Genomic DNA, 10772 nt, shown 5'->3' with positions numbered 1-10772 from the left:
ATTATGTGTGTATTGTATAGAGCACAGAGGACAGTTCTGGACCGTGAGGTCAGAGTTCTAATCACCATGACCCAACAGAAGATATACTGTATAACGAACCACACTCCTCAGAATGCCAGAAATTCAATCATCTAATGGTCAGACTCCGAGCTAAAGCGTCCACTCAGCAGCCTGCTGCGAGCAGGTTGGGTGACTGCCAGACAGATCCCTTCATCCAACAACAGTCCCCCCTTCATCAGCCAGCCGAGGCCCATGCAGGCATTCAACCTGATAGACATGCCAACCTGTACCCCACATGACAACACACAGTGGCTATCTAACCTCTCATACTCCCCTGCCTTTTTCTGTCAAACAACCTGCTCCATCATATTAATGGAGCAGGTTGAATGACCCCACTTTCCTCAGAAAGTGCCAGGCTTGCATTTTGATTGTGGAGGGGCAGAAATCACCCGGTGGCCACCTGTTCATTGCCTCTGGGCTTCATATTGACCTGTGGTAGTAAATAGTGGGTGGCTTGGTGTATATAACTGTATGGGCTGTGACTGTCACCACCTGGGCTGCCGTGGTAACTTCTCCCCGATGGTGAGAGAGAAGAAGTGAGAAAAGAGGAGAGGAGCAGTGTGTGTTTGTGTGTTTGTGTGTTTGTGTGTGTGTGTGTGTGTGTGTGTGTGTGTGTGTGTGTGTGTGTGTGTGTGTGTGTGTGTGTGTGTGTGTGTGTGTGTGTGTGTGTGTGTGTGTGTGTGTGTGTGTTTTGTCCGACAGAAGGCAGGACACAGTGTTTCACAGTATCTCTCTTCCCCTGTCAGTCATCAGAGCTGCATGCTATCCAAGAGAGAGAGAGAGAGAGAGAGAGAGAGAGAGAGAGAGAGAGAGAGAGAGAGAGAGAGAGAGAGAGAGAGAGACAGAGACAGGGAGAGAGAGAGAGAGACAGACAGAGAGAGAGCAATACAAAGAGAGAGGGACAGACAGAGAGAGAGCAATACACATTTATTGTCTCCCTGAACTGTTCTGTGTTGTTCTGAACTGTTCTGTGCTGTTCTGAACTGTTCTGAACTGAACTGTTCTGAACTGTGCTGTGCTGTTCTGAACTGAATTGTTCTGAACTGTTCTGAGCTATGCTGTTCTGAACTGAACTGTTTTGAACCGTGCTGTTCTGTGCTGTTCTTAACTGTGCTGTTCTGTGCTGTTCTTAACTGTGCTGTTCTGTGCTGTTCTGAACTGTACTGTGCTGTTCTGAACTGTGATGTGCTCAACGTGGCAACAACAGGGCCTCTGGGAGGGGGGCGTTAATGTGGGGCTATTAATGTGATTAGAACATCCTATGTGCGTCCCAAATGACACCCTATTTCCTTTATAGCGCACTACTTTTGACCAGGGCCCATATGTTCTGGTCAAAAGTAGTGCACTATATAAGGAATAGGATGCCATTTGGGACGTAGCACCTTTGTTAATAACAGCTCATCTAGGGACAGAAACCTGAGAAGCCTCTCTGAACTTTACCACGCCTAACAGACCTGTGATTGACAGGTCCAGAAATCCATATTACACTGGCGATCTATAGGGAAAGATCAAAGTCAATACGTTAAGAGGGCTATGGCTGGGTGCCAACTATCATTACCGTCTTTCTTTCCTTATCTCTATTCCTGTATGGCCAGTGATCTGAGGGGACTGGGTGAGATCGACTGTATATAAGAGCGCTGACAAACCATCCCACCAGAGTTTAGAAACTGTGTTTGTGTTATTGTACAGTGTCTGCAGGATAGCCCTAAAAATTAAATAGCAGTGCTGTGTAAGCCGAACAACAGACCACATTAACCAACTGAATCAGCCTTTTGGGTTAGGATGAGGGAAAATGTGTTCTATTCAGTGGGGACCATAACATTTTAGCTGAAATACTTATTGAATGGCTGTCTCTGTCAAGGGAGTTATTTAATCTCAACCCAGTACTCAATTTGCTGGGATGTATATTAATAATACATTTTCAAGCTGCAAAGGCAAGACAAAAATATCTGCATGAAATTAGAAACTTTAAGAACAGACCATTATTTCTAAATGAAAGCCATTCAGTTACAGCGCTGTTTTTTTCTGGGGTGTGAAACAACTCAAACTGCTCGGTATTATTAGAAAATAAAAAAGTAACAACGGTGAAATATTATCGTACTCTAACCACTCAAGCGATTAATATCTCTCTAGCGCTATTCTCTCTGTGAGATGTATTCCAATCAAAGCTGTGAACGACTGCCTAAATTCAGTTCCCATTTAAAGTGCCATTCCAGGAGGCAGAGTGAGTCATTCGAATTTCCCTCCCGAAATATCGTCTGTCACTTCGAGTCATCGTATAACACAGAAACATTCAACAGGAACCACGATGTCTGTCCCTGGAGAGCACAAAATATGTATCCAACTTCCACCATTCTGACGTTTTATAAGGCTGGCTTTCTCATTGTGGATGGGATAGTTCAATTGCTTGGCTGTTGTAGAGAGATCGCCAGAGACCTGAGGATAGTGATATAATTTAATTCAATGTTTAGAGGTTAGCGAGTGGAGGTGTTGGCTCAGTAGGCTAACGTGGTCTTGCGTTACAGAGTATACATTACAGGTAAAGGTCTCTAACCTACCCTCTACATGTTCCAATGGCTGAGTGAATGTATGCTGTGTCCTTATATGAATACATGAGCTTGCAGAGTGGTGTTGCGTGCTGATTGTTGTTGCGTGCCATTGGAGAAGGGTTTATGGAGCGAACTATGTGTGTTGCGCAATGCTGGGCAATGAGTGAGAACCTGGCGCTCTCTCGCCCTCTCTTCCTCTCTTTCTCTCTCTCTCTGTCTCTCTCTCTATATCTCTCTCTCTCTCTGTCTCTCTCTCTCTCTCTCTCTCTCTCTCTCTCTCTCTCTCTCTCTCTCTCTCTCTCTCTCTCTCTCTCTCTCTCTCTCTCTCTCTGTCTCTCTCTCTCTCTCTCTCTCTATCTCTCTCTCTCTCTCTCTCTCTCTCTCTCTCTCTCCCCCTCTCTCCCTCTCTTCCTCTCAATTTTCAATTCAATTTAAGGGCTTTATTGGCATGGGAAACGTGTGTTAACATTGCCAAAGCAAGTGAAGTAGATAGTAAACAAAAGTGAAATAAACAATAAATATTAACAGTAAACATTACACTCAGAAGTTTCAAAAGAATAAAGACATTTCAAATGTCATATTATGTATATATACAGTGTTGTAACAATGTGCAAATAGTTAAAGTACAAATGGGAAAATAAATAAACATAAACATGGGTTGTATTTACAATGGTGTTTGTTCTTCACTGGTTGCCCTTTTCTTGTGGCAACAGGTCACAAATCTTGCAGCTGTGATGGCACACTGTGGTTTTTCACCCAGTAGATAAGGGAGTTTATCAAAATTGGGTTTGTTTTCGAATTCTTTGTGGATCGCTGTAATCTGAGGGAAATATGTGTCTCTAATATGGTCATACATTTGGCAGGAGGTTAGGAAGTGCAGCTCAGTTTCCACCTCATTTTGTGGGCAGTGTGCACATAGCCTGTCTTCTCTTGAGAGCCAGGTCTGCCTACGGCGGCCTTTCTCAATAGCAAGGCTATGCTCACTGAGTCTGTACATAGTCAAAGCTTTCCTTAAGTTTGGGTCAGTCACAGTGGTCAGGTATTCTGCCACTGTGTACTCTCTGTTTAGGGCCAAATATCATTCTAGTTTGCTCTGTTTTTTTGTTTGTTCTTTCCAATGTGTCAAGTAATTCTCTTTTTGTTTTCTCATGATTTGGTTGGGTCTAGTTGTGTTGTTGTTGTTGTTGTTGTCCTGTGGCTGTGTGGGGTCTGTTTGTGTTTGTGAACAGAGCCCCAGGACAAGCTTACATAGGGGACTCTTCTCCAAGTTCATCTCTCTGTAGGTGATGGCTTTGTTATGGAAGGTTTGGGAATCGCTTCCTTTTAAGTGGTTATAGAATTTAACGGCTCTTTTCTGGATTTTGATAATTAGCGGGTATCCTCTCTCTCTCTCTCTCTTTCCCTCTCTCCCTGCATGCTGTCTCACACAAATGGCTCTCATTGCTTGATACTCAATCACAATCTCCAGGGACAGTCGGTCTGCTCCAGAAGACTAGTAGAATCTAGAGCTTTTTTTCAGAGGGGGAGAAATAATAATAATAAAACATAGTACTGCGTAGAGGCCTGTGGCCAAGCAACATAATCAAAAAATGGTTTCTCTTGTTTTAAAGGATTTTGTCTTCCCTAAACAAAGACAAGGGCTATTCATACGTTTGAAGTTAGGGTGCTCAGAATCGTAAACTCTTCCAGATATGGACATGGCTGTGTGCTGAAGCTCTTTCGGCAAGTCGATATCCCCTGTTTCTGAAGGGGTCCCGGAGGTCATATGTTACATTAACAAACAACAACAACAAAAGCACAGCACAATACAGTGTCTGAAAATCATCGAGGACCAGTTTAACAGACTTTTACAGCGTACAGCTGTGACAAGCATTTTGACCAACAACATCACCAGGCCGCTATTTTCTAGTAGCAATTCCTGGGATTTAGGACTTGGATTCCCAGTTGAATAGGTTGTTTTGTCATGGATTTACAGTGTGCTGGCTGACAATAAGAGTAGGATTTGAGAAATGCGGTCTTTCTAGGAAATACTCCTTTGAAGCTCAATTATCAGCAAAGGTTCTGAGAAAGAGAAAGAGAGAGAGGGAGGGAGAGAGAGAGAGAGAGAGAGAGAGAGAGAGAGAGAGAGAGAGAGAGAGAGAGAGAGAGAGAGAGAGAGAGAGAGAGAGAGAGAGAGAGCAAGAGACAGAGAGAGAGAGAAAGAGAGCTAGAGAGAGAGAGAGAGAGAAAGCAAGAGAGGGAGGGAGAGAGAGAGAGAGAGAGAGAGAGAGAGAGAGAGAGAGAGAGAGAGAGAGAGAGAGAGAGAGAGAGAGAGAGAGAGAGAGAGAGAGAGAGAGAGAGAGAGCGCAAGAGACAGAGAGAGAGAGAGAGAGAGAGAGAGAGAGAGAGAGAGAGAGAGAGAATTTTGGCCTCTTCATTGATTATGAGTGAGAGCATGTTTTGCTGTGGTGTCAAAATCATATGATGTAAATAAGTCTCACATGCAGCTAAACAAAGTGGTCTCCTTAGTTATGTTTCTACAGATCAAACATATATGGGCAGGGACAGACTCTCTATACAGAATCAGACATCTGGAGACCACTCTAAATAGAGCACTGACTGGTACAAATGTGATCTATGTACTGTATATTTGACCAGACGGGGGATGCGTGTGGGGTAAGCCACATTAGCTTCTCTGGCATGTGCTAATCATCAGGATGAAAACATCAACACATCTAACTCCAGGGGTAATGACAGATCATTAAGGTTATTGTGTTATTGTGTTATGAATTCAGCTCAAAATGTTTCCAGACTGACTGACAGGCCACCATCAGAGTAACCTCTCAGTTAGCCTTCGTGCCTTGCTAATCGCTAGCAATCATTTGCATGAAGAGGTCCGTAATGCGGCTTTGCCACCCCCCCTCACAATGTTAACACTAGTAACCCCTTGTTAGATGGACTTGTTGCTCGTGCTGGACCGGAACACACAGAACATTATGAATGAATGTGGCATGGCATTACAGTGACCAAACTGCTAGTGAACCCCTATTGGAAACAGCTGTAGTGAAGAAGAAATCAAAGGTGAAATGCAACCCAGACTATTTGCAGACAAGCTACAGAAAAAAATTGCAATTATTAGGACTTTTATTTGCATTCCATTGCATAAGCCTATAAAACACCTCAATCCACCACCAATGCGTGCTGCGTTGTGTAGGAATGTTTTTTCTATATAAACACAAGGTAGTTTAGGTTCCAGGCAGTGCCAGTATAAAGGGAAGCTGCAGTATATATTGTGTTTAATTTCTATTGCTGCGTAATTATCCTACAAGAGAAATCCGGTCTGTGCCAAAGCAGAAATTGAAATGCCTGATCGGCAAAAATTGGAGAAGAACATAAATTTTTCTGCAAATGGATGAACTATCCCTTGCATTAGGCCACCCTAGAGCCTACACTGTACAAAATGGGATGACACTGTTGGAAATATTAAAAATTACGCTTTGGTTCGTTCAACCTATTATTCCATTTTTCTGATGTCAAATAACAATTTTGACAGATCAATGTGATTTTTTTAATTGAATGAAAGCTTTTAAATTGCTTTCAACACCTCATGCGCATGTGCATTGAATGTAGTGGAGGCAGCCTATAAGAAGAGTTGGAGGCGTGGCTTATTGATGGCGTGGCTTTCAGTTTGTTATTTTTGCCTACCCGTGAGAATGAATGTCATTCCAGTTAATGTGGTCTTTTGCATTTGTTATTTATACTTAAACTGATACACTGCCACCATTTTTGTAATTATACTTGCATAAGTGCATGCGCTACTAAAGAGAAGGGTAAGGTTTATATATTGTGTCTACTATATATGACAGTCTTGTGTAAATAGTATGTTTGAAAACATTATTTCAAGTTATTGAACCAACTTATTTCTTGATTTACAGGAAATGTATTTCATTGTAACCCAGTTGAATAAATGTGGATGGGTAATTCCAAATAAAAAATTTACTTGGAACGGGAAAAAAAAGGGTTGTATTTATTTGTTATATATTAGAATTAACCAAATGGGAAAAGTAAGTGTTGAAAGACATACAGTTGAAGTTGGAAGTTTACATACACTTAGGTTGGAGTCATTCAAACTTGTTTTTCAACCGCTCCACAAATGTCTTGTTTACAAACTATAGTTTTGGCAAGTCGGTTAGGACATCTACTTTGTGCATGACACAAGTAATTTTACCAACAATTGTTTACAGACTCAGTGCCTCTTTGCTTGACATCATGGGAAAATCTAAAGAAATCAGCCAAGACCTCAGAAATAAAATTGTAGACCTCCACACATCTAGTTCATCCTTGGGAGCAATTTACAAATGCCTGAAGGTACCACGCTCATCTGTACAAACAATAATATGCAAGTATAAACACCATGCAGTCGTCATACTGCTCAGGAAGGAGATGCGTTCTGTCTTCTAGAGATGAACGTACTTTGGTGCGAAAAGTGCAATTCAATCCCAGAACAACAGCAAAGGACCTTGTGAAGATGCTGGAGGAAACGGGTACAAAAGTATTTATATCCACAGTAAAACATTTTACATTTTAGTCATTTAGCAGACGCTCTTATCCAGAGCAACTTACAGTTAGTGAGTGCATACATTTTTCATACTTTTTTTCATACCTTGCTTTTCATAAAACGAGTCCTATATCGACATAACCTGAAATGCCGCTCAGCAAGGAAGAAGCCACTGCTCCAAAACTGCCATAAAAAAGCCTGACTATGGTTTGCAACTGCACATGGGGACAAATATCGTACTTTTTGGAGAAATGTCCTCTGGTCTGATGAAACAAAAATAGAACTGTTTGCCCAAAATGACCATCGTTATGTTTGGAGGAAAAAAGGGGTGTAATGAATACTCGGACAGAGTGGTAAGATCCAATCGCAGAATTGCGATGCTTTATTAGAGTACAGACTAGGGAATAGCTTAATCGTAGTCGGGCGGGCTGTGGTCAAAACTGGGCCAGGCAGAGACAGGCAGAGGTACCAAGGGAGCGGGCGTAGTCGTAGTCGAGGGCACAGGCACAGGGTCAGAGTACGGTAATCACTGGGATAAACAAGCAGAGGATTAAGCAATTCGGGGAGTCAAACAACGAGGCACAGGTCGGATACACGGGTAATCAAAAACAACAAACTCTCTCTCTCTCTCTGAACAAAACGCTTAGCAAGTCACAAAGGAACAATACCTCGCACCGACTGAGCTTCTGAGCACACCTTAAATCCTACACTAATTACTGACAGGTGTGCTCAGAACTCAGGTGAACCAGATCGAGTCTGATGACTCCCTCTCTCTGTAGATCGGGGAAGTGTCAGACTCTGTCTAGACCCAGCCAACCCCCGATCCCTTACAGTATCCCCCTCCCCAGGGCCGGCTCCTGACGGCCTTCTACCTCTACCGGGAGGTCTTCCTCTGGGTCGGGGTCCTGGATGATCTGGGTGTTCAGCGTGGAAGGTGGCCTTGAGAGCGGGGTCCAGTATGTCCTTAGCAGGGATCCAGGACCGTTCCTCAGGTCCATATCCCTCCCAGTCTACGAGATATTCGATGCCCCCTCGTCTCCGTCTTGACTCCAGTATCTCGTGGACTGTATAGGTGGTGTCCTGTTCATCCTCCAAAGGTGGTGTAGTAGGTTGTTGAGCAATTGGGGGGGTACATCGGGCTATAGTGGACAGCTTTCAACAGGGAGACGTGGAACGTAGGGTTTATCCTGTAGTGTCGAGGGAGTAACAGACGGTAGGTGACAGGGTTAATACGTCTCAGTACCTTGAAAGGCCCGATGTACCTGGGTTGGAGCTTCTTGCAGCTCCGTCGGAACCGCAGGTCTCGGGTAGACAGCCACACTCGTTGCCCGGGTTGATAAGTGGGAGTAGGTCTCCGGCGTCGGTCGGCGTAGGTCTTTTGCTGTTGTGAGGCCTGACTGAGATGTTGATGGGCCGTCTCCCAGACCTGCGCACTCCGACGGAACCACTCGTCCACCGCCGGTACCATCCCGGGTGCGGTATCCCACGGGAACAGGGGTGGTTGATACCCTAGAACACACTGGAAGGGCGTTAGACGTAGAGAGGTGTGAATGAGTGAGTTCTGAGCATTCTACCCAAGGAAGGAATCGGCTCCACTCTTGCGGCTGCCGCGAACATTGTTGCCGTAGATACTTCCCAATTTCCTGGTTGAGCCGTTCTGTCTGCCCATTGGCCTGGGGATGATATCCGGAGGTGAGGCTCACCGAGATGCCCAAGCGTTCGCAGAAGGCCTTCCATACCCGGGATACGAACTGGGGTCCCCGGTCGGAAACAATATCCTCCGGAACACCAAACTGCCGGAACACCTGGTTAAACATAGTCTCAGCCATCTGAGTGGCGTTAGGTAAACGGGTCATGGGTACTAACCGGCACCTCTTGGAGAATCGATCGATGACCACGAGAATTATAGTATGGCCCTCTGATTCTGGTAGATTGGTAACAAAGTCCATAGCAATGTGCGACCAGGGTCGTTGAGGAGTTGGCAATGGCATCAGCTTACCCTCCGGTAGTGCTCGAGGCGCCTTGGACTGAGCACATACTGGGCAGGATAATACGTAGTCTCTGACGTCATCTGTGAGGGAATCCCACCAGTATTTACGACTGATGAGTCGTGTAGTTCGAGTGATTCCGGGATGACCAGATCCCAGCGACGTGTGGCACCATTCCATCAGTTGAGGTCGAAGCGGAGCTTGTACAAACATCTTAGACTCCGGGGTTTCTGGGGGGGCTGGTTCCGCTTGTAGGCTCTCCTGAATAGTGTCATCGATAGCCCACCTCACTGGACCAGCATGGCAACTCATGGGGAGGATAGGTTCTGGTTCCACGGGTCTTTCCGCGCGCTCGAACCGTCGGGAAAGCGCGTCCGCCTTACAATTCTTGGACCCGGGAATATAAGAGACAGTGAATTGGAAACGGTTGAAGAATAAAGACCACCTTGCCTGTCGGGAGTTCAGTCGTTTAGCACTGTGAAGATACTCCAGATTGCGGTGGTCCGTGAGCACTTGGAACGGATGATCTGCTCCCTCCAGCCAATGTCTCCACTCCTCCAGTGCTAACTTCACCGCCAGTAATTCACGATTTCCCACGTCGTAGTTCTGCTCGGCCGGATTCAGCTTCTTAGAAAAAAAAGCACAGGGTCGTGATTTAGGCGGCTCACCTTGGCGCTGGGATAGCACGGCTCCAACTCCAACCTCCGAGGCGTCCACCTCCACGATAAACGGCAAGGTAGGATCCGGCTGACATAAAATGGGAGCGGTGGTAAAGCGTTGTTTCAATGTCTCAAAAGCCCGCACTGCCCCCTCCGTCCATTTCAGACCACGACCCTTGTAGCTGGTCATCGCCGACAGGGGAGCTGCGGTTGTGCTGAAATTACGCACGAACCGTCTATAGTAATTGGCAAACCCTAAGAATCTCTGGAGCTCTTTCACCGTCTGGGGTTGAGGCCAGTCTCATACAGCTTGCACCTTGGATTCATCCAGTTTTACCCCGTCGGGAGTGAGTATGGCCCCAAGGAAGGAAATCGTAGTGACATGGAATTCACTCTTTTCGGCCTTCACGAACAGAGAGTGTTGTCGGAGGCGGTCCAGAACCTGTCGTACATGGGACACATGTTCACTCAGAGAGTTAGAGTAGATTAGGATGTCATCAATGTACACTATAACAAAGCGATCAATCAAGTCCCTGAAAATGTCATTCATGAACGCCTGGAACACAGAGGGCGCGTTAGTAAGTCCATAGGGCATGACACAATATTCATAATGTCCTCGATGGGTGATGAAGGTGGTCTTCCATTCATCCCCTTCTCTAATGCGCACCAGATTGTACGCACTCCTGAGGTCCAGTTTACTCTAGATGGAGGCCTGCCCCACCTGCTCGAGGGCTGCTGGAATCAAAGGAAGAGGGTAACGATTTTTAATGGTAATATCGTTCAAACCTCGATAGTCTATACAAGGACGCAGTCCGCCATCCTTTTTCTTAACAAAGAAAAAACTGGATGCGGCGGGAGACGTAGATGGGCGAATGGCCCCTTGCTGTAGTGCCTCATCAATATACTTGCTCATAGATTCTCGTTCCGGCTGTGACAAAGGGTAGATTCTTCCGCGAGGAGGTGTAGCCCCGGATAGCAG

Source organism: Coregonus lavaretus (genome assembly GCF_964263955.1).
Source record: "Coregonus lavaretus genome assembly, chromosome: 29".
Taxonomy (NCBI): domain Eukaryota; kingdom Metazoa; phylum Chordata; class Actinopteri; order Salmoniformes; family Salmonidae; genus Coregonus; species Coregonus lavaretus.
The sequence above is the reverse complement of the archived record's forward strand: the minus strand, read 5'-3'. Positions refer to the sequence as shown.